Below are 25664 nucleotides of genomic sequence, written 5' to 3'. Positions count from 1 at the left end.
TTGTAGTTGGATGGAACTGCGGATAGAAAAAAAAAGTGTGAACTATTTTACATGCAAATGAGAATAGTTTTTACTCCGGCAGTTGTTTTTCCTGGATTGATTTTATTGTCATACTTCAGGTGCAAGCTGTTGAAATATAATGTTTCTGTCGAGCGTTTTACGTATTGACTTCGATGTATTTAATCCAAGAACAATTTATAATGTATTATTTTTTGTCTAAGAAAGGGCAAGTATTTATTGTGGTATGTTGTTCAAAAAACTTTCGAATTATGGAAATTGTAGACTTTAAAGTTTCAGAATATTCTTTTATTGGGGTTTTCATAAAATAATAACAGTCTATGTATCTGTTTTTCTCTCTAAATAAAATACAAATATGAAACTAGAAAATATATAAAAAGTTCACGGACCTAGAAAATGTGTCAATGTTGTGAGACACCATTCAGATATCCTGAATAGTTTTATATAAAAAAACTAACTGAATTTAGTTTCTTTTTTTGACGTGACAACGTCTAATAAATCGATGAACGCCAGTTGCACGCACGAAAAAGTGTCCCTTTACGCTGTGTCCCGTTACGCTCATTGTACGCTTGCGCCGCATATCTCTTCCACTCGATTGGAACAACCATCGAATTGACTTTTTCGAGGCACATTAAACTTGAAACACTCCCATTCGTTTCCTTCTTTTCCTATCATCGTTCTATACTTAACAGAATAACACAGATTGGAAGAAGTTAAATAGTAAACATGTTTAAAAGTTATAGTTAAAATAATCTCTTCGTTAAAGTAACAAACATATTTGAATTAACGAATGCAAATAAAAGTAAATTTATAAATTAAATTGTAGATTTCATTTCACTCCTTCTTTGTATCCATACAAAATAGTGATAGTTCAATAAAAATGATTCAATTTTATTCATAAAAGTATGCAATCATTTCCTCAATGTTTTGTTATGACGTCACGTTAAATTATCGTCCGTAAACCGACTTTACAGACAACCAATTTTTTTTAAATTGATGTATGTGCCGTGCATAGCTTCAGTTGTTGAAAATGCAGATAGCGTACGATATTTTTGTAAAGTGAATATTTTGGGAGCATGGGCGCATGGGAAAATAATTAAAAAAACAACTAATATAAAAATCTACGTGTGAAGATGTTTTGAGACGTGTCAAAAAAAACCTATTATAAATATTGGGCATTAATCTGGTAATAAATTCTCTTTGTGGATAGGGGTTGTCCGTGGAGACTTCTTTTTGTCTGGGATTGAGAAAAACTAGACTGCTATCAAATTTTTTTTCCTACTAAGTAAGTGTTACGTAGAATGTGAAATTGAACGGGAAAGACCCGTCTTGGGCGGAACTCGGGTTGAAAAGAAGTTGTGTGTCGATGCGGGTGACACTAGCCCTTTTAACGGACACTCGCCAAGCCAGTGTCTGCACTCTCGCTCGCTGGCGAGTAGCTAGTAGCCTTGCCCCATACTCGAGACTCGCTGCTCCTAGGAAGGGAATGGAAGAAGGGGGAGGGGGGTGGAAGAGGTTGGGCGCGCACGCGACCGCCAGCCGCACACATCTATCACTATCACCGCGGGTTCCGCGCGTCCGCGCCGCCTTATCTCCGCACGCGCGCGTCCCCCGCTGCGTCGCTTATCTCCGCCCGACGCGCAATTCACCCTCCCCTCCCCTCCCCCCCCCTTCCCCACTCCTGCCCGACACCCGTAATCCAGGCGCGCGGTAGATTATCCCTCACCGCAGCAGGCACCGGGGGTTAATTGATCCGTGAGCCCCGGTTTCCCGCGGGAGTTCTCGCGAGAGGCGTTTCTGTCCCGGGTGTTTTTTCCCCGGACGGCGACTATCAGGCCTGCGAGGATTCTGTGCGCAGGGCGTATGAATCGGATCAAGTGGCACCCCAGTGATGGGAGAGACCACGCGCCTGACTCTAGGAGGAGAAAAAAAAAACATTGTGGCCCCATCATTGAGTGGCCAATAGAACTGTCAAAATCATACGTGTATATGCCATTGCGGACGTATTTGTCACGTTTTTGAAGTTATATAAAAACTCGCATACTTTATAGCCGCGAGTTATAACGCAATCTTGACTAGTACAGTAAAGAATGAGGGTTGATACCGTCGAAGGGGGGGGGGGGGTTTGCCTGCACTTGCAAAAGCGTGACTGTGAAACGGGTTTGATGTCAAAACTATGTCTTGTGGAAAACTCTCTGTATATTTTAAAGTTTTCTTCCAAAATACGTGCAGTATACAACATACGAGCACCGTATCCGGAGATGACGTGTCTGTTAACCCCACGTGCAAAACTCCAGGGCTCAACCCCCCCCCCCCCCTTAAATTTTTTCCGGGATTCTCTTGCAAATCATACAGATTTGCGCACCTGCACTAAAGTTTTTATTAAATCAAATTAAAACTATAGATTACAATTTTAACAAGTGGGTTTGTCTGGCGGTGTGAAATTGGTAAACAAATGCACGCAAAGATGATTTTTAGATTTTCTGTTGGCATATCGCCCGCCGGTATTGGCCTCATGCGTAGAATTTGCGTACATAGTTAGTGTTTGAGAACAAGTCGATGAATTAAGCTGGTAATAGCTGTTCCAGATGTTTGTTTCTCATTTTACCGAGACAACTGCTGCTGGCCACGCAGTTTCATCGACAAGAAACAAATCAGCTCTCAGTCACAGCGATTATGGGAGCCGTGATTTTCTCAGACTTGGGAAAACGTGTGTAATTTGCCGTTCGATACCTATCTGCGAGTTATATAGATGATGGTCCAACCACAAAATTCCGGTCCATGTTTAAATAAATTTTTATTTTTTTAGTTCGTGGAATTGAGCGTACAAACTTCCAGGTAAGCGGCAACCATTTATGAAATCAGCACTGTCTTTTGCAGTGATTTATTTTAAATTTATATGTTATATTATTTCGAGAACGTGATTAATATAACTATATATTTAATAGCGATAGACTTACCGCTTTAGCCAAGTCCGTCGAAGTGGCAAATTTTCGCCTATCGGGGTTGTCGAGAACGTGACTAATAGGCCTATAACTAGTATGTATTTAATCGTGATAGATTTTCTACCGGTTCAGCCAAGTCCGTCGAAGCGGCGAATTCTCGTCTTACAGGGTTGTAATTGTACTTGCGGATGTTCAGAATGTCCCATCCCCCTCTTTACTTCCTCCTCCCCCCTCAAAAATAATAGTCGACGGTCAGCGTGAATCGTGTCCATTTTTTTTGCTGTGACCGACCTTGTGTCTGGTCGCGTGTGTAAACCCCGTGACGACATAGGCGCACGACGACCTCGTCCCCTCGGCGCGGCTTGTAAGCTGGGGCATGTCTGGCTCGGAGTTTTAGTGTTGTAGTTACGTGGGATAAAAAGTGCGGAATGGAGGGGGGTAAGGGGGAAGGAGGTTTCTGCAGACCTTGCCCTGTTGCCAACAGCCGGAAGGCGCCCATTAATCTTCCTTATGCAAATATACGCGAACAGCGTCACGTGCGGCGCGCGACCCTAGCGCCGCTCTGCGGTCTTTCGTCGAAGCTAAGCGCCTTGAACTCGCCCTTGTTGCAGGTAGCGCAGCTGTGGTGCATTCGCGCTGATATTAGCTGCCAGTTAACTTGAACATAGCATCCTTTGAAAAAAAAAATGGTGGTGGAAATCGTAACATACATCTATGAAAAACACTAAACATGACATTTTTTTGTTCACTCAGATAGGACGAGAGGTAGTCCACCGACGTCACAGATTCACGTTATAGACGCATGTGTGAAAGTAGGCTCATAACATTTCTTTTTGCAGAAGTGTAGAAAAGCTCAACGGCTTTTAAAGTAAGGCTTTCGAAAGCGTTTTACTAAATGCGAACAATTACTAACCCAGTCTCAAACTTTTTACATATTTTGTCTGAACGAACAAAAATTTTCTGATTAATCAAATTAACAACCTTTCTACTGTAATTTGTTGAAATATTTACGTAAAATGATTTACAAATAATGTCTGCCACAGTAAGCACCAATAAAACCTCAATTATCTTAGCAGATGTTTGATGACAATCTAAAAAAGTAGTGAATTCGACCTGTAGTTGGCTAGATTTCTAGTAATCTAACTTTCTGCAATTGTGTCCATGTTCCGATCTGTCATCGTGGTTGATAACTCAGTGGTTCTAAACAGAGTTTAGTTTCGATTTTTTTTGTACGGGCTGATGGAATAATATGTTGTTATCATCATAAAGTCTTTTCATCAGTTTTAAAATCACTGTTACATAGGGAAGACACATAAAACTAAATTTTAAAACGATAAAGCATGGCGACATGGGCCACAATAGCGATATGAATAGGGAGTAGTCTACTATATACGTATCTTACCAATCTAAGTGTAATTTAGTATTTATTACAGCACAATTAACCTCTTAAATAAAAATAATAATGTAAATCTCAGTTTCATGTTATGAAAACCGAGGAATTACAGCGCTTGCTTGTTCATATCAAGCAATCTCTCATTATATTAGTATAGATGTGTGTCGCTCTTATAGTTTATTTTGTTATGATGCTGCTAAAGAAGAAGCCAGCCAGCCAGCTTGGCGCGCCACCTAACGGGATCCCTAGGGACCTCTTTCCCCTTTTCCAGGAGCGGGTGCAACACAGGTACAACGAACCTCCATTAGCGCGGCCGCTTTTTGATAACGATCCTCGCCCCCAATTCCCATCTTCCAGCTTCTTCCCACTATTGAGTCTGGGAGCTTCTCGGTCTCTCTCGAGCGTTCTGCAGGCTCCCAGAGCCCCGTCGCGTGAAGTGGCGTAACTAGGACACCATTGTTCTCGCAGCTTCGAGTTTAAAGCCAGGACTCTGATGACGCGACACTTCAGAGGGCTACGAGACATATCCAGGGCGTAACTGGCGGATATATAAGGCAACGCTGATCTGCGGCGGTGCTGGTGAGCGGAGGAGGCTGGTAGTGTCACCGGCTATAGAGCATCCCACTCTTAGATTGCAGTATGGAAGTAAATGGGCGCATTCTCTCTCTCTCTAACACACGCCGATTGCCGTTAGCACTGTCCTTGTTTCTTCGTGCGTTGTTGCGAAATATCAAACGAAATTTAAAATTTTAGTTTTTGGACCAAGCTTTTTTTCATATTGTATAGAATCAAAATACGCATCAGGCAATGCTTATTTTGAATTATTAAAAATATTTTAAGTGTCCGAAAAAATTAAAAACATAACTTATTCGCTGCGAACTGTTTTGAAGTATTCCGATATGTTTCACATCAAAAAAAGAAAACCTACATGTGTATTTCATTCAGATTTTTTTTTATTAGTAAATGAATGCCTTAGGACGCCACCGAACAAATGTTAAGACAAAAACTGTACAGGTTTTACTTAAATAATTTTTTTAATATATTGAAATGCATTTTCTCACAAACTGACACATCAAAAAGTTGACCCGCGGAAAACATTTTTTCTATTAAAGATAGATGGGGGACGAAAGCGAGAAAAATGTTCACAATGAATTGAATTAATTTTTAAAAGCAGCTCCATCTCAATTGCTTCTACAGTTTCCGTGGAAATAGCTGTTAAAGATGTGTCTTATCAGTACAAGAGCGCGCGCTGCCGTCGTAAGAGGAAACAGGGTCGTGTGTTTGGATAAGTGGGGTTCTGTCCTACAAGCAATTTCAAATACATGGCTTCCTTAGTCAACAAAAAATATTATAATCGATTCTTGAACATAATATGTAAAATGTATGAAATAAATACGAAGGAATTTAATAGCGATCATGGTACAAAATTTTGAATTATTTTTCTATCCTTCTCACCAAGCATCTTATCAAACATTGTTTTAGACAAAGTTTTGGAAAATAATTATGATATTATTACAAACAATTTAAACAGATTTGATAAGGTGTCTACTAAGGCAGTTACGATTTTTTGTCCGGTGAAATTTTTTTTCGAACCCATGCAGTTATGGCTGGTCGTATCAAAAATGTATTTAGAAAACATTTTTCGGCATTAGGTAATCCGAGTTATCATACGTTAAAACGGATTAGATATTATTCATATTATGGGAGTTGTTGCGATTTTTCTGTTTTTCAAAAAATCTTCCCCATTTCGAACCAATTGTTCGGATTTTTCCCATAACTTACTCGACCGAGAATTTCCATTACCGTATTTTATTTATCATTTTGGACATGACTTGTCCAAAAATACGGCATTTATCGGGCCCATGAAAATGTGATATATATATAATTATATATATATATATATATATATATATATATATATATATATGGGATTTTTAGAACAGAAAAGAAAACTATAAGAAAATTTCGTCTACAATAGGTAGTTTTTATTTGAAATTTACATAAAAGTGGCATTATTACAAATTTATATGTGTAATAGTATAAAATATTATAAATTACGATATGATTTCTTAAAATGCTTCTTGTTCGATCCAAATTACAAAGACACGCATATCCTGAAATTCGTAATGTGTTAGAGATTTGGCAACAGTGCGCGCCATAAGCCGTGTACTGCAATCTAAGAGTGGGACGGGCTATAGTGAGTGAAAGACTGCGATACCGGTGAATCCTCGGAGCGATACAGCAGTGAAATGAAGAGAGCGAGTGTCCCTCTTGGCGAGAGATGGCGGGCGACGAGAAACGGGCTTCGTGTGCGAAGATCGGAGCATCGGGGATGGTGTCACGACGTGGTGGACGAGTGAGAAGTGTGAAGGAGTGTGTTGGGACCGATGTGTGAGGCAAGAGATGTACAGTAGAGAGAGAGAAGAGAGAGAAGAGAGAGAGAGACTGAGAGACTGAGAGACTGCCGAGCTGGCCTCCAGTGGAGAGAGTAAATAGTGGACTTATGAATGTGGGATTCATTTGCCGACAGTCTTTAAGATTGTTGTTATTTAGAAAAAAATGTATAGCCTACATAGTAGGTAACAAATAAACTAATTTGAGGTATCATTTCGGACCTGTGTAATTCTTTACTTGTAACAATATTTTAAGAGCGGGGATAACGGGCAAGGATAGCCTAAATATTTTAATACAGTTTTGTTCTTAATTAAATCACCACCCTTAATGACTTTTCACAGATCACTAAATATCTGCCAAGGCCACAGTTCCCACTCCTCACTGGAGCTAGGCTCACAGAGGTTTGCCTCTTACCCCGCACCTGTCCACACACACAGTCTCGCGCTACTCAGTTACACACGCACGGTCCCGTCGCTCCGCTTCGCGCCGCTCGCAAAGGAATGTCTCTCGCCTGCTTCACTGAACTTTCGCTCCTCTCAACTCGCCTGCCTGTTGGAACTACCGCGGAGACCGGCGTCGCTTCTTGTATACCCGTTGGCCGTCTTTCTGGAACTGACTGGAGTGGTTGTGACTTTAGCGTCATCCCGGGCCGACCCGACGCTCGAAGCATCCAGAACAGTGGTGCATTATTCACGCCACTCCACGCGGCGGCTTCAAGCCGTCAAAGGATCGATATTAGCGCCGTGGAAGGAGGGCGGGACGGCAGAAGGGAGGGGGAGACCGGGTCGCTATAATCCCCGAAGGTATGCGCACGTGACGTCAGTGGCAGTGCGGGCTCGCCAGGCCGCACAGGTACCTGGCACACGTTGCGCCCTTGCCTCCCACGTTCGTAACAATATGCAGTATGGGTCTTAAATCCAGTTTAGAAACTTCCCAAGGTGTGAACTTATTGAATTTTATTAATTTTCGTTTTGTCAATACGAACTTTGCGCAAATCTAAGACAATGAGCTGAACTATGTACTTTACAAATGGGAATCATGTTAGACGTTGAAATGAGCCGGCGAATATCAGTCGCTGCTGGGAAACTATTTCATTACACGAATGTTTTCTCGGGGCGAATATCTGTCGGGGAGAGAGTAGAGATCAGCTAGGCTTAGCTCCAATTCATGTCTAGCACCCTTTCATCGACTGGAGAACATCGTGAAACGTAATTGCGCTGAAAGGCGTGGAACAATGCAACGAAGACGTTACTAGTGGGATAAGTTCGAAAAAGGAAAGGTTGGCGTGGGTGACTTGCGACGTAGTTGCCGTGCAAGTGCACTAACACAAATAATAGCGAGACAGCGAGTGTGGTCGATCCCTAAGTCTTGGATTGAACCATTTTGAATTATTAGTGTTTTTATTATATTTCAGAATTTTATGAAGAAATATTTCGTGAATAGGATCAAGGCTCGATCTCACACTCCATAATTATTATTTTTTCTATTTTATATCTATAACAGTTATTCAAGGGCTTTATCCTGAAATTCTAACACGATCCATCCTTTGCATTCGTTGTTCTGTCACTAATGTTTTCTAACAGTTATCTGCTAAGTATAATGTGATGAGTGTAAAAAAAAGAGATAATTATTACGAACAGTTGCGCGGCTTTTTACACTTGCATTACACTTGTGAATATATTTTGAAATTATTCGTAAAAGAACCACATATAGAAATGCACTTGTATTATCTAATATAAAAATAATGACAAAAAACGTGACCATATTTGTAAATATGGAAGCAATATGTGTTTATTGTTATTATTATTGTTTTAAGGTTAGACGAATTGAATTTTTCCCAGTGATGGCAATTCTTACGTTGTTCATTAAAATGAGCCCTGGAAAGGAATTCTCCAGTTTTACAGTTGCGAGTTGTGCATGGCTGGCATTGTCTTGTGATGTGCATATGTTATAAATACCGCCATATTGCGAAGTTAGTCGCGTGTTGCATCCTTGCGCTGAATACTTTCCTTTTCTGAACCAGGCCTAAGATGTCATTACAAATAAAAAACAAAACAACAAAGTACCAGTGGCAGGTACCCACCATAAAGCAAGGAAGATAAAAGAGTTCGTAACTCAATGCTATATCTAACTATCGCTCTTATGTTCTTTGGCAATCAGCGAACTGTGCGGTATTTATCGGGAACCTAACAACCTAAAAGTCGTTAACTTTTCGAAGGAAAATGTTGGCTATCTTGAACTTTGTTTTGGGTCGTTCTTTGTTCCTTATTTTCCAAAACGGAGCAACCAATACACTGCGTTAAAGTGCTTTGTCTTTTATTTCAAAGCTTATAAAACTGCATAGCCACAAAGTATAAGTATCGCATATTCAATTGCAAGGGCAGCCATGCTTATTTCATTGCTACCAATTAAACATTGTCAAACATTTTTCCGAAGTGTAAAATTTTGCAATTCTACTCATACTCCACTCCGTTAATACATCATTCCATAAATTCTGAACTAAGAATTACTTTTTTTTTTTTTAAATTTAAGTCATCATGTTTGAAAAATTTCTTTGTTTTTTTTTTCTCTTTATATTTAAAACATAGGTTTTGATGTTGGCATTTCTCAACTGCAAAGTTTTATTTTTAGTGGTCCTATTCCGCCATATTCAGTTGCATCCCCCTGGTGACCACGCGGCAGTCCGTGACGCGTGCCAGCTGGAGTGCTTCTTTGTTGTTGACTGGGGGAGGGGCGGGAGATGGAGAGGGGAGCTGGCGTCCCCACCGTCTCGCACGTGTCCGCAGCTTACCCCCCCCCCCCCCCAGGCGTGTGCCTTCGGCCACGTGACTTCACACGCGGTCAGCCCGGCGCGCCGGCGCACCTGGCCACAGCCTCCCCGGCTGTAGGACAGGTGAAGGGGCCGTCTCTAGACCGGGCCTACGATGCGCTCACTGTATGCTCACGGATCCGTCCATACCGACATCATAATGTCATTCACATTCAGAGCTGAATTATCAATTATTTTTACTCGTGCAACATTTTAGTGTTGAAGAAACCACTTAACAATTTTTTTTTTTTTTTTAAATAAAGGTGCGAATCAACAAATTTTATACCGTCAGCGTCAGGTTGGTGCCCTTGTTTTTTTTATATCGCGATTATTAAAAAAAGATCAGTATGTTTTGCATATGCCTGTCTAATACTTATATCAAAAATAATAAATAGAATGCATGACTATTAAATAATTTGTATCGCCAAAATGTAATGGAATCGGGAGACCTCGGGAAACTTTTACGTTTAAATACCAACATTTATGTTAATTATTGTGTGACCATGTGTGTTTGAATGTATCAGTTGATCATTGAAGGCATTAGTGAATGGTACATTCCTATTTGCTCATTTGCGGTGTTTGTAGCTACCCTTTCAAATAAAGCCAATCTGTGTGTATTGCATTAGATGGGCATTTATGTAAATTAATGTCGCAATTTGACGAGTCAGATGGTTATCTATTGTGGAACAACTAGGTTAACCTAACATTGTTCTAGACCACCATCGAACACCACCTTCAGTCTCTAATAAAATCTAATAAAAATCCTTAATTTTTATGTCATGAATATCAAGATAATAAATTATAAATTAGACGATATTTTATTAAAATGTATAAATGTATTAAAGAGACCTAGTCCTGAACCAGAATAATTATAAAATACCTTTAAATATTGATATATTCGGGACAAAACTAAATTTCTTTGGTTTGGATGCTGTGTGATTGGAAGTGGGAGAATCATTAGTGATCGATTAAGGAGAGAAAAAAATCAGGAATTATGTTTAACCTTGGAGGGAATTCTCTTTACTTCTATACTCCTTGGGAAATACATACGCCTGGTGCAGCATGCTTCAGCCAGTCGTATTTTAAACATCTGGCGGTATATTGTTGGATTAATTAATAACATTTTATCCTGCTTAATTTATCGTTGGCTTACTGCCAAGTTTGGTATTTTTTATGACTATGTTTCATAAATTACTGAAACACATGCCTGTAAAACCTCCAAAGTCGAATTATGAATGCAACGACATCAATCGGACTTAATTGAAACTCTTAAGTATTACTTTTCGTAGTTTTATTGTTAAATACCTTCTAAGTTTACTAAATTAATCATTTTCATTATGTATTTTCTTTCTTTATAATTAAATAACAGTATATTTTGAAAATTTATATAGTACAGAATATCTGTATTGTCCATTATCCCAAATAAAATTTTTTTTACCCCCTCCTTTAAAAACTTGTGAATTAGACTCGGAAGCTTTTGATAGTAAGCAGACGATTTGAGGAGCTACAAAATTATGTCAATGGAGTTGAATAAAAAAATTCTTAATTAGGCATTATTCATTCATACTACGTAACAAAAATTAAAGTGTTTGTTTTGAAAACCGCCTTAAGTCGCGTAGCAGTGGTTTATCTTGAAATATTTTGAGCTTATCCGCTAGATTGCCTGTATGCTTTGGGTGCGTCGCTGTGGAAATTTGTATTTTATAACCATTCCACGTGCCGCAATCTTCTCGGACGCGAAGCTCGCTGGTTCTGAGTTGTGGTGCAGCTTGGAGTCTTGTTAATTATGGTTCTTTTGGGAAGAAAAAAGTAAATCTTCCATTTATAACTGCGTGTAATTAATTAAAACGTGGGCAGCTGACGAAAGGGTTAGCAACAAAAATATCATCCCGCAGAGTTGTTATTGTTTGATATTGAGATATATTTATCTTTTTTTTTTTACTTTATATACAAATAAAACACAACATTGGTACGAATAAATCCCTGTAGATCTGTCTGTTCAGCACGAAATCGTTTTCTTTCTTACAAAGCACAAACACGTCCAGTGTTTTGGACAGACATCCTTGGAAATTAATTTTTAGTACGCGTCGTAAGTTATTTTTCAGTACTTTAAAAGTTTTTCGTTGCAGAACATAAAGGAATACAAATACTAGTGGTATTTTAGGTCTCGTTCCACTCTGTAGAATTCGACTAGATGAGATTAATTTTTTTGCGTGTATTCAGTATCCTGCAAATAAAAAAATGGCTGACTTAAAAATGTATAAATTAGGTAATTTTTGTGGTATGTTGTATTTATTGTTAATGTAATACGCACAGCATTGCGTAATATTTTTTTTTTTTTGAAAAAAATAATTATTTAGTAGTGAAAGTTATCATGATGCTTTCTGTTCACCGTTGCCTGTGTATAATGTGAAATTGACCATTTTATTGATAATTGCTGTTTTTGCGATTGCAGTTTTCTTGTGTATTGTAATTTGTACCTTATCTCAGTTATTCTTGTACTTGTAAAAAACCATAAACGCTTTAATAATTTGAGTTTCGAATATGCATACTGTCTTATTATATCGCCACCGTATAATCTTGTTCCAGGTAGCCGCTAAGATGTCTCGAGTCGTCACTCATGTTTGAGGTGAGTTATTATATTCTGTTCACATCCATTTTTTTATTTATACATTCTCTTGACTGGCAGTATTGTGGGAGTAAAATCGTTCCGCCACATCTGGTCTTGGTCCACGAAACATTTTGCGTTGTCTGCACAATAACTAGCAGTAGGCGGACTATCCGCCAACAATGTTTGGGGCAGGTAATTAAAAATAACCCACGCTTCTCTTGCAGATCTAGATATACAGGTATATACATACATACTCTCCACGCATGACTGGAAAGTATCTGCGTATGTCTAAGCAACCGACGATCGTAACAAATCGCCGTGCTCTTATTTTAATTTTATTTTTATTAATGACGCAGTTCTACTTGTTATTAACAATTACAATTTAGGTTTGCTTTTTATTTTAGCTGCCTTCTTATACAACTCAAAAGTTTTATGTAAAAAAGCAAATAAATTTATGTTTACTTCATTTTGGTGGCATGTAGTCTAAGCAGAACCCACGCAAATCTACTAACAAAGTTTTTTTCCTAACTTTGCAATTTGTTTTTTCGGTGGCTTAGGGAGTGGGGTGGGGTTTTACATTGGATGTTGTTACTTAGAAATACAAATTATTAGGTCTATAACAATGAAATGAAAGCATTTTCGATATGTATTGTGTCTATTATTTAGAATATTTGGAGAGGTCGTTTAGGTTGACAAATGTTGACATGTTATAAGCCGTAAAGTAAAATTAGTATTTAATGCAGGACACACTGTCCGAAATTTTTTTAAAAATTTAATAGTAAAACCTCATTTATGGTGTAAAACCGTTAGTGCACGTCCTTATTCTTGATTTGATATAAATTCAGTTACGTACTCTTCAGTTTGCTTCAACAATACATATCATTTGTGGTTTCCATATCGAAATTTCAGCGTACCTGAATGGTAACTTTAAACGAAACATTTTCGATTATTGTGTTAACTTTTCCTTAACCTGCTTCAACAAAAAAATCGGGACATCAATTAAAAATTTTTCTCTGGTGTAATATTTTTGTTTGTTAAAGAAGTTCTATACTACTTGTTAGTTTTGGTTTTATAAATTTTAATGTAATATGATTTGTAATATGTTTATGTAACGTACAACACTTGAAAACACTCCCGATTATCCATCCCTACTTGAAAGTCTGTGGAGCGCTAAGAGCATCCCTATACAGCCAAGTGTATTGCTATTCGCGGAAGGCGAAAGGATGATTGTGTCTGGAAACTTGGCCCCGCCCAGAAGTGATAATTGGCTGTAGGGATCAAGGTATTTAATCTGGCTGCGCTCTGTTTTGTCACGTGGGGAAAGGCACCGTGGATTAATATAAGTTATAATATACAGACTTCTGGACCTTTTACAGTAAGACGTGTTCTTAAAATTCATGTCGAACGCTCCGAGAACAAGCTTTGTAAGCCAGGGAAGGTCGCAACCCTCTCCCCACACCGACGTGATTTTATGGCTACCGAGAGCAATGAATGATGGGTAAAAAAAAAATACGCGCATGCTTATTTTATTTGATACGTTTATAGAGAAGTACCTTTTTTTTGCTGAGGTGAGTTTAGTTTACACAGTTGTAGTGGTGTTGGATAAAGTGCATAACTTAAGGGGGTGCCTCCCACTTCAGATCATGATTTTATATTTATATTAATCACGGATCAACTTTTAGACTTTTTCAATAGTTTAACTTTCCACAAGTGAAAAATATATACAACGCATACGTTTTGCATAAATAGCTGCCAAAGTTACATTTCTAACGTTTTTGGGTTGTACAAATAAGGAGAATTTAATTTATTGCAGAACTGAAACTTTATTGGTTTAACTGCAATGTCACTGGCTACTTCATGATATGGTTTGCATTTCTATCACAAAAACATATTTCGTGTATCTTGGCTGTCAAAATCATTACAAATTTGAGGATTTTGAAATGCCAGGTAAAACGAATTAATATTTTCTGAAAGAAATTCAAACCATTTCCTGAAGTAGCCAAAGGCATTGCAGTTTAACCCAAAAAGTTTCAGCTTTGCAATAAATTAAATTCTCCTTATTTGTACAACCAAGAAACGTTAAAAATGTAACTTTGACAGCTAATTATGCATAAAGTATGCGCTGTATATATTTTTCATTTCGGGAAAGTTAAATAATTGAAAAAGTCTAGAAGTTGATCAGTGATTAATATAAATATAAAATCATGACCGGAAATGGGAGGCACCCCCTTAACAGTGGACTCGTGAAAGACGAATGCACTTATCTGTCTACTTGCGATAAAAGTTCCTTGAATGTTGCACACAAAGCATTTCCGTTGAAAATAATTTTAGATTTCATATATATTTTTTTATTTGGATACCACAATCGATTTGCGGAACATGTGCTGGTAGATCTGGAACTCGTTAATACGTGTGTTAAGCTAGGTTAGCTAATTTAGCATGTAAATCATCCAAATATTTTTGTTGTTTGTGGTGGTTAAAAAACTACCCCTGGTCGTACAGCCCTAATTTGCATTATTTGTTTGAATTCAAAGCCTAACATTAATTAAAGAAAATGGCGAAAATTTCAGTGACGTTGTTGAAGTGACGCATTTTGAAACTTTGTGGAAATGTGGTAGATGGTTCGTTTTCGATTCGCGTTCATAACGTTTTCTGGGTACTATGCTATTGACAATGAGGAGAGCTCGTGCACTATAGTTAGCGATCACTATTGTTGAACCCGTCGCTCTTGTGCTCTGGAAAGCAGAGATCTGCAGACGTCGAGGATCAGAGGCTTGAAGAGGGCGACGCCAAGTACTTTCACCTGCCAATCAAGATGAATACACCCCGCAGCAAACCCTGGACTGCTCCTTCCCATTCTCAAGGTCGCGCAGATAAGGTAGGAAGTTAGAGGGGAAGGGTTGCCGGGGGCCATGTGGGCCGGTGACCTTGAAAAGAGTTGGTTCCCGGTGCGGTGAGTTGGTCGGTGGGGGGGGGGGGGGGCCTCCTGCGTCACCGCGATATTGATTGGCTGGCAGGCACAGGTGAGTCGCGGGGTTGCTGTGGCGACCGGGCATCGACATGGCAACCGCCGTGCTGCGCTCTGCCTGCTCCAGTCTTTCAGGAGGGGAAGCGAAGTCGTCGCCGAGAGTGGGGGAAGGAGGGAGGAGTGTTGTCGCCGAGGCGAAAGATGGCAACTTGGTTACATTAAGGGCGTCTAAGCACTTAAAAAACCCTCAATTTTTATATTTATATAATTTTTCTTTTAAACTAATACGTTTTTGCTGGAGGACTTTAAAAATAAATATACTAAGAAGGTAAATTATTGTGTGAGTATTCCTACTCACCACCAAAAGAGATGTTAAAAAGTATCAATTAACTGCCAGAAAGGTGGAAAATAAGCTATTTAGGTTTTGTTTTTCCAGTTATGTTTATGACTGGATAGTAGAAGTTTTTTTTTCTAGAATTAACTTTATGATTATTTTTCAGTAATACAAAGGTATGTTTGGCCTTGAAAATAATGGTCGCAAGTTCAAATATGCTTCCCATCCGCCGCGTGAGCACAATCGTTTATTGTTTGACTTTATAGACAACAACGCCTATATTGCTTTCACGATTTATTTATTCGTACGGTAAACGAATACAATCATTTACTTTCTGCGCCCTGCCTCATATGGAAGGTATGTTGTTAATGGTTCTAGAAATACGGTCTCATTTGCACGACTTACATTAAATATGACATATATATATGCCACTTAATGAGCGAGATCACATAGTTACTACGATAGTATGGAGTGAGATGGGGCAGTGGAGTTCCATGTGGGGGTTCATCGAATCAATTGGGGTGGACCACACGAGTAAACAGAATACATCTTGGATGCTAAATGATTTAATTTTCTTTTTCTCGGCCCGGGGGGGGGGGGGGGTAATTAAAACTTTAGTTTTAAAAGCTTGAATTCAGCCTGTCACGTGCCTCGCACATTGGATCGTGAGCGTCATTCGGTCGTCGATGTATTAAACGTCACAAAACGACAGCTACAACTTAAGCTTTGTGTGATTAAACTTGGCTAGATATCAGTTTTGGAAAAGAAACTTACAAAATAATCTTTAATTATTTGAAGCCTGCATCTGCTTGCTTACCAGTTCGCATCTATAATACATTTTTATAGGAGTCCTATAATTTTTTATTAATAATGTTTTTTTGGAATAATACTTTTGGCGCTGTTCATTTCTTTCGAAGTATCTTGTGCATTAACTATTATCTATAAAATATCGCTTTAAAATTAAATATTAAAACCGAAAAACGTCCTTGATTATATAAAAAAAAGTGATGTGTAAACATCTAACCTCTGTAATGATCCAATTCATGTGTTCTCATGTATTTCACGTTGCAAATAAACTTAAAATACGAAACTCGAGCCCGAAATTTAAAGTAGAACTCTTTAAAATAATGCCGAGCGTGATAAATATAAGCACTGATCAATAGAATATTCGTTTTTCAAGTACATACCAACATTTCTAAACGCGAATCACACACTTAATTTCTGCGCCCGCCGCTAGAATTCGCTGCCTGAATCATAAACGTTTGCTTGCCACCATCATGCGCAGATAGCAGTACGAAACAGATGTAAAATTTAACATATTAGAAACGGCACCGGTAAAAACGAAAAAGAATCGAAAAAAAAAAAAATCCTTAACCCCGGTTTTAGACCTGATTTTAGACAATGAACTTTATCAAAACTAAAATTCACTAAACAGTGACTATGTGCGGGTCTATGTTGCTATACGTGGGTCCGCTATCTTTGTGTCACATTTCAGTTCATCGACTGCCGTTACATTTTCACGAATGCTGCATACAGAGAGCTAAGATGTATACACATCAGTTTAAGCGAGGCCTGTTTTGGTGTCACTTTGAGAGCGTGTTTAAGGGCCTCCGGTTTGAATAGAGCATCAAAAATAATTTTCCAACTTGCAAATAATCTTTACAAATTTTACTTGTAACTGTAAGTTGAAAAAAATGAAAGTACAAAATTTGATGGGCGCGTATCGTGTAGCGATTTCGCGAGCAATGAAAGTAAAGTGCACGGTACGCCGTTGAGCCTGGATCGATGTTCCTCGTCGACTGCTGCCAGTCGCGGGGAGCGAGAGATCTATTTGAAGTCTGAGGCGAAGCTAAACGCGTCCCTTGCCCGTTCCCCCCGATGGTTTATATATGGCCCCGGCATTGCACCGGCAGGAATATATAAACCATAGTTATAATTACTCGGGGGAGCAGAGCGAGTGCAAGGTCGTTTGGGAAGGAAAGGGGGGGAAGGGCCGCTGGAGATGGGCCGCGACGCGCTTCGGTTTGTTATTAGCCCGAGTGACCACCGTACCGGAGGTCACGTGATCGGGGCGTTTAAGTTTGGACTCTTATTTCTGGGTTGCGAGTTGGAAATAGCGTTCGAGGGGGGAAATTTTCCGGGGGACTCCCTCGCAGTTCCGCCGGGGACTTCGGGGCGCGCGCGCCCGCTCTGCAGCCCCGCCGGCGCCCGGGGACCTTGGAGGTGTCGGGATGCGCTCGGTCAGCTCGCTCGCGTGGACGGCGCCGCGACGCTCCGGCAGACGGCGTCGGCGTCGGCGTCCTTCGGCGGCGACCTCGAGGTGGGCGGCCCCCTCCTCCCCCTCGCCCCACCCCGGCCATCATTGTCACCTGCAGAAACAACATCTCGATTCTGAACGGCATTTTCGTAACTGCTGTCAATTTTCAAACGTATCATCACCTAAATAAATTACAAATAACCAAAAACCAGCGTGTGTAAAATATATAAAATGTAGCAAACGGAGGAGACAATAATGGTTAAATCCTGGAGGCATGCTTTGTATTTGTGTGGTTTTTTTTTCCAATCAGAACTACTATTTTTCACAGTAAAGGTTAATTTAAATTAAATGGACTAGGATGTGTTGGATTTTAAAAATTAGTGTTTAATTTTTTTACAAATCGGTTGATTCTACGTAAGATAGTAACGGAACTTCATGTCGCTCTATGTATACAAAAAAAAATTTCTTTTTGTGACGAAGTCTTGTGTTAAAATTCACCAGTTGATTTGTTTGTGACGGCTTTTAACTGAGCTCTGTGCCTAACCACTTGAGATATTTACGTGAATTGTGACCTTGATTATCCAAAAATCTCAAATTGACTACTTTTCGGTTTTATTTTTCACCAAACAATTCGCTGTCGCCCAATGCAGCTTAATTTTGTTAGATGTGACGAAACATATACCGTTTATGTGATAAGTTTAGTCCAGTTGTGTACTCTTATCTCTGCTATTATCAATCGAAAATGTTTTACACCGTCTGTGGTGGGCTGAGTTCGGTTATTTTTAATTAGGGAACCTATAACCAATACGTTAAAACAAAATTGTATAATATAAACAAAGTTACGTTTGTTACGCTATAAAATATTAACCGCTTCTTTCGTTATGTGTTACAAAAATTTCAACTTCAGAAAAATAAATTTTCAGAAGGACATGTTTTTACCTACAGATACTTGGAAACATAGTTTGTCAATCCTTCAGGTGAAACATTCTTAGTTAATTAAGGTTAATAATTATTTGTTGTAAAACACTCCGTGGTGATGGTGGTGCTGAGGTGTCACACACGTGAGGCGAGGATCTATGCTTTAAGGTTTCATTAACCATACGTCGATCACGAAAAACGTTATAATTTTTTAAACATAGATATAGTTATTTTTCAGTTATTATAATTAAAAATGATTACGTTTTAGTGGTTACCAATTTTCACATTGCAATTGTATAAGGTGCCAAATCATGGCACTAGAGTCTTATCGTGCTACAACTACTGGCTGGGGAGCCGTTGCGAACAGTGATACTTCTTGTTCCGGTCTGTACCGGCTTCCGGTCTGGTTGACGTGACAGCCCCTGGAACGTACGCTGTAAAATAATTCGTAACATTAAATTTTCAAAGAATAAGTGATTTAAATTTCTGTTGTGAAATTTTGGAAAACTGATACTGTTGGTGTACTTTTACACACATGTTTTTAAAACATCAAATAGTGCTTCTGGCTTCGGTTAACATACACGAATGTACACCTGTTATTACCCTAATTAACGTGTTAAATTACAAATTTGGATATATAGAAGAAACTACATTTTATGTCCTGTTTTTGTCAGTACACTGTAATTGTGGGCTCACTCATACGTCATTGTAGAAGTGCAAAATATTCGAGTCAATTTACGACTACCAAGAATCTGCAATAGAAAAATTTATTTTGCAGTTTACACTGACAAAACCCAATTCAATTTACTTAGGTTACGAAAACATTTCGAAGTTTTCTCTTCCTCAGAGTCTTAAAATCTCATAGGCATTTATAAAGTTTTAACGCTCTCTCCTTTTTCTCACTATCACCCTTTCTCCATTTCTTAATCCCTCCCTTACTCCTTTCCCTTTCTTTTTTCCCACCCACTCCTCTTTCTCTCCCCTCCTCTTTCTACCATTCTCTTTCTCTCCCCCCCTCTTTCTCTCCCCCCTCTTTCTCTCCCCCCTCTTTCTCTCTCCCCCTCTTTCTCTCTCCCCCTACTCGTTCTCTCTCCCCCTCCTCTTTCTCTCTCACTCCCCTTTCTCTCTCCCCCTCATCTTTCTCCCTCTCACCTTTCTCCCCCCTCATCTTTCTCCCCACTCATCTTTCTATCTCTCCCCCTCCTTTTCTCGCCACGCCTCGCCTAGTTTATTTCATAATCTCAGTTCGACAAGTTGTTTACATTGAAAACAGCGGCATGGCTGAATCTTGAGACGTCGTTCCGTACAGTTACGGTTTACAAATTCGTGGTTGTATTTGAGTTATACTTAAGAGGGAAGCGGATTCGACGTTAGTTTTCTGCAACCAAAGTCAATCTGAAAGTAGTATTTTATACTTAACACAATATTTCAACGTAAGCGTATCACCATTTTTTTTTAGTAATGATACTTTTGCTTTGTAAAATACGTGAATGGGTGAGTTCACAAGATACTCATCAGCGGGAAAAGTTGTGCACCAGCGGACATGTTTTCACTAGCTCAGCAAGTGTCATTTACTATTGCTAATTTGCTTGTCTATCCCCACAAAAGGTTTTACCGAGGTTATATTTTTCTAATGACTTTTACAAATGTTTTTATTCGTTTAAAAAATGATATACCATTTCAGATCAAATGAAACATCGTCTTTTCTAATGATTACTGATCAGTTTCATTACTGATCAGTTTCACAGTTCAGCGTTTTTTTTCCTCTCCCGCGACTTCAGCTATTGAGTGGCCTAGACGCAAGCCAATGGATAGCGAGTAGCGAGGGAAGTAAACTATGCTTCAACTTCCCTGACCGGGGCAAAGTGAGCGACGAGATAACTAGTTCTGCATACTTTTGTATTTGCAAAGTTTGGCAACAGCGAGTGGATTCACATAGCCGACAAATTTGGCCACTGTAATAGCTATTTGAAAGATAGCATTTACGAGTAAATGTGACGTCAACAGCTGTCGTACCTGTTTTGGAACTGTAATTTTCAACCTGACTTGAAATTGTTTGCCCTTTTAATAATTCCTTTGACTTCGATAACAGGATGAAAAAGAAATCTTCTCTGGAAGTATTTCGAGACGTGGGGGTGGTCTCAGGTAATCTGGATTGAGTTTTTAATAGTAGCCTGCACCCGTCGACATTTTCTGCGGAGAAATGCAGATAATTGACCTTAAATGGATTCATGGGAAGTTCTTTTTGTAGACGAATAATGTACGATTACGAACTACGGACAGTCTTTGGCTTCTTTATATATATATATATGTATATATATAATGGAGTTGAATGAATGCATTATACGTTAAGGCGTCCCCACTAACCTTTTCAGGATTCCTTCTACCATCGTCATGTATTGTAGAAGGGATTTTGTGTGAGTGCTGGAAGTCATCCACATCCACAGATCAATAACGTCCCGATATCGGGGAATGTTCTCCAAAGCATTCATTCATTCATTCGTACGACAGTACATTGACGTTGTGTCAATCACGCATGCCGACAAAACACACACACACAAATAACAAATATATATGTTTGTGTATGTGTATATGTATATATTTATTCATTCTAAGGCGGCGAAGTAACTTGTCTGGAGTGAGAGGAACGTGGTTGGGCTGGCTTGGGAACTGCTTACGTACCCTGCGTGTGAAACTGACATGGTCCAGTGGAATTATTGGCGTAATAGATTTAAGTACCGTAAACGGTTAATTTTTTTCTGGACCAAAACATAGTTTCATTTATTTGACATCGTGGCGACGGAAGCACGTATTATTCGTCAGGTTGTGCAGCCCACACTGTTAATTTAAAGAAAATCTAGTTTATTTTTGCTTGTCAAAATAGTTAAGTTTTTAAGTCCATTTCTTGCATGTTATTTTCACACATAAACGATTGCAACGATTCAAAGACTGTGCGTTAGTTGTCATATACTTAGCAAAAAAAAAAAAAAGTGAGCTAGTTTTTCAGTACTCGCCATTGATGTGTAAACATACAACCTCGATAACTAACAAACACATGTGTTTTCATGTTATTCTTGTTGTAAATAAACTTATAATACGAAACGACACAAAATTTAACGTGGTATTCTTTAAAATAATGCCGAGCGTGATAAATAAACTGATATATAAGATATTATTTTTTCAATTAACAAAATTTCTGGATGCGAATCACACACATTCTTTCTGCGCTCGCCGACAGAATTCGCTGCCTGAATCGTAAACTTTGCTTGCCACCATCGAACGCAGATATCAATTCTCAGCACAAAACAACAGCAAAATCTAAGCTATTAGAAACTGCTCCTATAAAACCCCGGCTTTGGACATGATTTTCGACAAGGAATTTTATTAAAATACTGCCGATCTTGTTAAAATTCACTTAACATTTAATATTATAAAGTTTCCGCACACGGTAAAAAAGTTATACTGATATGGCATTACTACGATATTAATAGGAAACATTTAAAATACTTATTATAACACTAAGTATATGTTTGCATATTTTTTTGCTTAAACGACTGAAATCAGTCTGTAAATACTTCCTACAAACAAACTTTAACCTTATTGAGCTGATTCAACATTATTATATTTTTTTTAAAAAGGTAAAACAAAAAAAAATTAAATGACGAGATTCAAAACCTCGTCTCTTGAGTTTATCAATCGTGCGTTATACCATTCGCTATCGGGACAGTTGGGTTTTGGGAATGGGAGTATGTATTATCAGCAATGTAATTACAGTTTTCTTAGGTATTTTAAAACATGGGATTACTTTTTACTACGACTATTTTAGTTTACCAAATACATTCCATTGTTTCACTATCATAAAGCTTCATTTGGCACATCAGTACTTTGGTATGTACCCTAAAGTTTACGAAATGGACTCTATACATGTTTATGTTGATACACGTGGGTCCGCCATCTTTGTGACACAAATTACCGTTCCATGACTTACGTTTCATTTTCACGAAATTACTCCTACCAAAATGTCGTGTACCGAGAGCTAAGCTGTTTACACCTCAAAAATATTGTTGTAACGTTCTTACCTATACGTTGGGTTAAGGTATGTCCATTGAATCCTTGGTTATTGTCGTATTTATTTTATTTCAGAAAAAAAATGTTCAGCGTACAGAACTTTTGCCGTATTTGTAGAGACCTGAAAAATTCGCGGATTCATTTCGTGACATGCCACAATTCAAATAATTGTACCTTAATGCTGCTTCTGCCATTGGTTCACTGTTAATCTGGAATAATGAGGGCCAATTAGAGACCCTCACTCATATAAGTGTCAAATCACAGGCCGCCCAGTCGAGACGACTCACAAGTCAACAGCCAATGAACAGTTGGCATTTGCCAGAGTACGTAGAGGATAGTGGAGTCTATCCTGGAGGTCATTGAACCCGCGAATTTTTCCGGTCTCTACGTATTTGAATGGTTAGGTTAGTTATGTTGGTGAACGTTGCCAAAATGTATTTGCAGTGTAACCATTTTTTTGCTGGGCTCACTTGTGAGCAGTTGGACACGGGCGGGTGTCGTTGCGTCGGGGGCGGGGAAGTTAGGCCGTGAAGGAGCTCCCCTGTTCTCGCCCCAGCAGACCGCGTGGAGGGCTATCTGGCATCTCCGTCGCCAGGTGCGCTGCTGCCCAGGAGGACCGGCAAGCCGTGCACCGATGCAAATCGCTGCTCCACGACCGACTACCTTTTTTTTTTTGTGTGTGCGTGCCAAGATCCGTCTTGGAAAACGTGTTCTTGCGCCCCGTCGAAAGTAAAAAAAAAAAAAATTTTTAAAAGTGTCGCGCTGAATCCTGAGAGGAGACATCGTGGCGACGGAAGCACAGGTGATTCGTCATGTTACGGCGGCTTAGCCGTGCGTGGTTTCGTAGCAAGGAAAGGGTTTCATATTTGGGTCGTTTCCATAGACTAAATATATGGCACAGGCCAATTCTTGTGTACTGCGCATGAGCTGCAGTCATTGGCTTACGATTTGTCAACGGAACCATTTAATTCAGCTGGTGTGAACAAAGCTGCATGGGCTTGTTAACTAACGTTTGTACAAATAGACACATATTTTTGTTGAAACTTTTAAATGTACTTTTTTATAAAAAAAAAATGAAAGTACTACCGATTTGAAACGCGGACATTCAAAGTGACACAAGCTTTTATAACCTCAAATATGCACCAATTTACATTTTATTTGCCATGGCACTATTTTTTTTTCGGTTCTATTGGTAAATAAGCCATTTAGTCCAGACTTGCCGTCACACGTGGAAAACTGACAGATACACGTAGCGTGTATGGAGTCCGTAATACTCTTTTCTATTCGCTTTCTTGCTTCGCGTCCCTGTGACAGAGCGACATTTGGCGAAAAAACCAGCATTCTCTGCAGGAGCAATTTAATTAATTATGTCTTGTAACAACACTTTCAACCACCTCATACGACGATCTAGTGGCATATTTTACGAAATTTAGAAATTTTTTCTTTCAAATTTCAATCTCACCCCCTTTCCTCGCATTCTCATCCATGTAAGCAATTGACGTAATCTAGCCTTCATTATATCTAGGTAAGGTTGAGGCCGGGCCCCATCAGAGTCCCAACTCCCACTGCAAGCATCAACTCTTGTTACCTTCCACAAGGTAAACACTTGGCCAGATGGGGCCTAACCTGCATATTAAATTCAAACAAAGGGATAAAACCTATGCTGAAAGTGTAAGGTGGCAGAACATTGACCAAACACATAAAATTAGTTCCAACGTTTGTTAATCTATAACATATCTCATAAATAACTTCCAGTACAAAAATAGTTATATCTGTGATGACTAGTTAGTCCAAGTGACCATACATGGTCTCAAGGTGTTCAGTTGTAGAATGAATGTGTTTATGTAAATGGGACTATCGCATATCTCTCTTTGGATTCTCAAATTACTTTTTCATAATATATTTGTGTAGGAAGTTATATATGAGGGGTTTTCGGAACATAGTGGTGTAAGTCAAAAATTTCAAAGCTTTGAGTTAATTACATATTTCGTGTATAAGATGTACACATAATTGGAATATTCAGCGTAGGCCTACATGAACTGCAAATCGCATTTGGATGAGTTCAAATACTGCTGTTACTGTCATGAGCATATATATTAATGTACTAAACTTTTAAACCAGGGATTACTAACTGAAGGGTTGAATATTATACTGCATTAATAATTATGTACGTATTAAACACTATATAGCTTTCTGCCGCTTACCAGTCATTATTAGAAAGAAATATCACTTACAAACTACAGATTCATTTTTGCCATTTATTTGCCAGTTACGAAATCATATTATACAATAACAACACAAGAGTTAGTAGGATCCACCGATTTACTCACTGAAGGCCTTTCTCAAGTTTAAGTTAGAGATACATTGTTTCTGTTTCAAAAATAAACGAGGAGGGGTATTTATTGGTTTCTTCTAAATTAGTGTTTGAACTTTAAAAAATAAACTGCCAAATTTAGTTTGAAAAGTTGTTAAAGTATCAGGCAGTAAGAAAATAAGCATTAATAATGAAATCCGAAACACATTCATTTGCAGGGAAAACGTGCACTGAAAAATAAATTTTCACACGCGTCGATCTCAAAAGCTATCGACTAAGAGCGATGGGGCTGCACTCGTTAGTAGCAGAGACGATTACGTGCTCTGTGTGAGCGTGTGGTTCGACCTACTCGGCACAAGTTCACGAGGAACTTCCACCAACTAATATCTAGTTCCTTCATTGATTATAATATTCGAAAAAAATTAAACGTAAGTAGTTATGGGGACTCTTGAACGTATATATAGTGGCAGCAGAATTTTGATTTTATTTGTCGCGTGTTAGAACGTCTTGGATTCGACGGATACAGCAAGGCCGCGGACAGGAAATACAAGGATTTAATATAATGAAGCTCGATGGCGCGTGGATCCTGTAGCGAGCTCTGAGTGGGCAGCTTCGGGGCCGAGGGTCGCGAGGCG

At 39.0% G+C, this 25664-nt stretch overlaps 1 protein-coding gene across 7 annotated transcripts in view; it reads left to right on the top strand.

Annotated features, from left to right (window-relative positions):
* Positions 1 to 12146: 12146 nt before the first annotated feature.
* Positions 12147 to 25664, top strand: part of LOC134530490 (myocyte-specific enhancer factor 2) — a 141013-nt gene continuing 127495 nt past the window's right edge. For 5 of the 7 annotated variants that reach the window (XM_063365355.1, XM_063365345.1, XM_063365346.1 and 2 more), the window contains exon 1: positions 12147 to 12188. The gene's annotated coding sequence lies outside the window, so the exon portion shown is untranslated. Of the gene's footprint in view, positions 12189 to 17624; positions 17793 to 25664 lie in introns of those variants that run through there. The other 2 variants (XM_063365344.1, XM_063365353.1) reach the window with 2 other exon arrangements.

The sequence above is a fragment of the Bacillus rossius genome, chromosome 3 (assembly GCF_032445375.1).
Source record: "Bacillus rossius redtenbacheri isolate Brsri chromosome 3, Brsri_v3, whole genome shotgun sequence".
Taxonomy (NCBI): domain Eukaryota; kingdom Metazoa; phylum Arthropoda; class Insecta; order Phasmatodea; family Bacillidae; genus Bacillus; species Bacillus rossius.
This window is presented reverse-complemented; position numbering and strand designations above follow the sequence as displayed.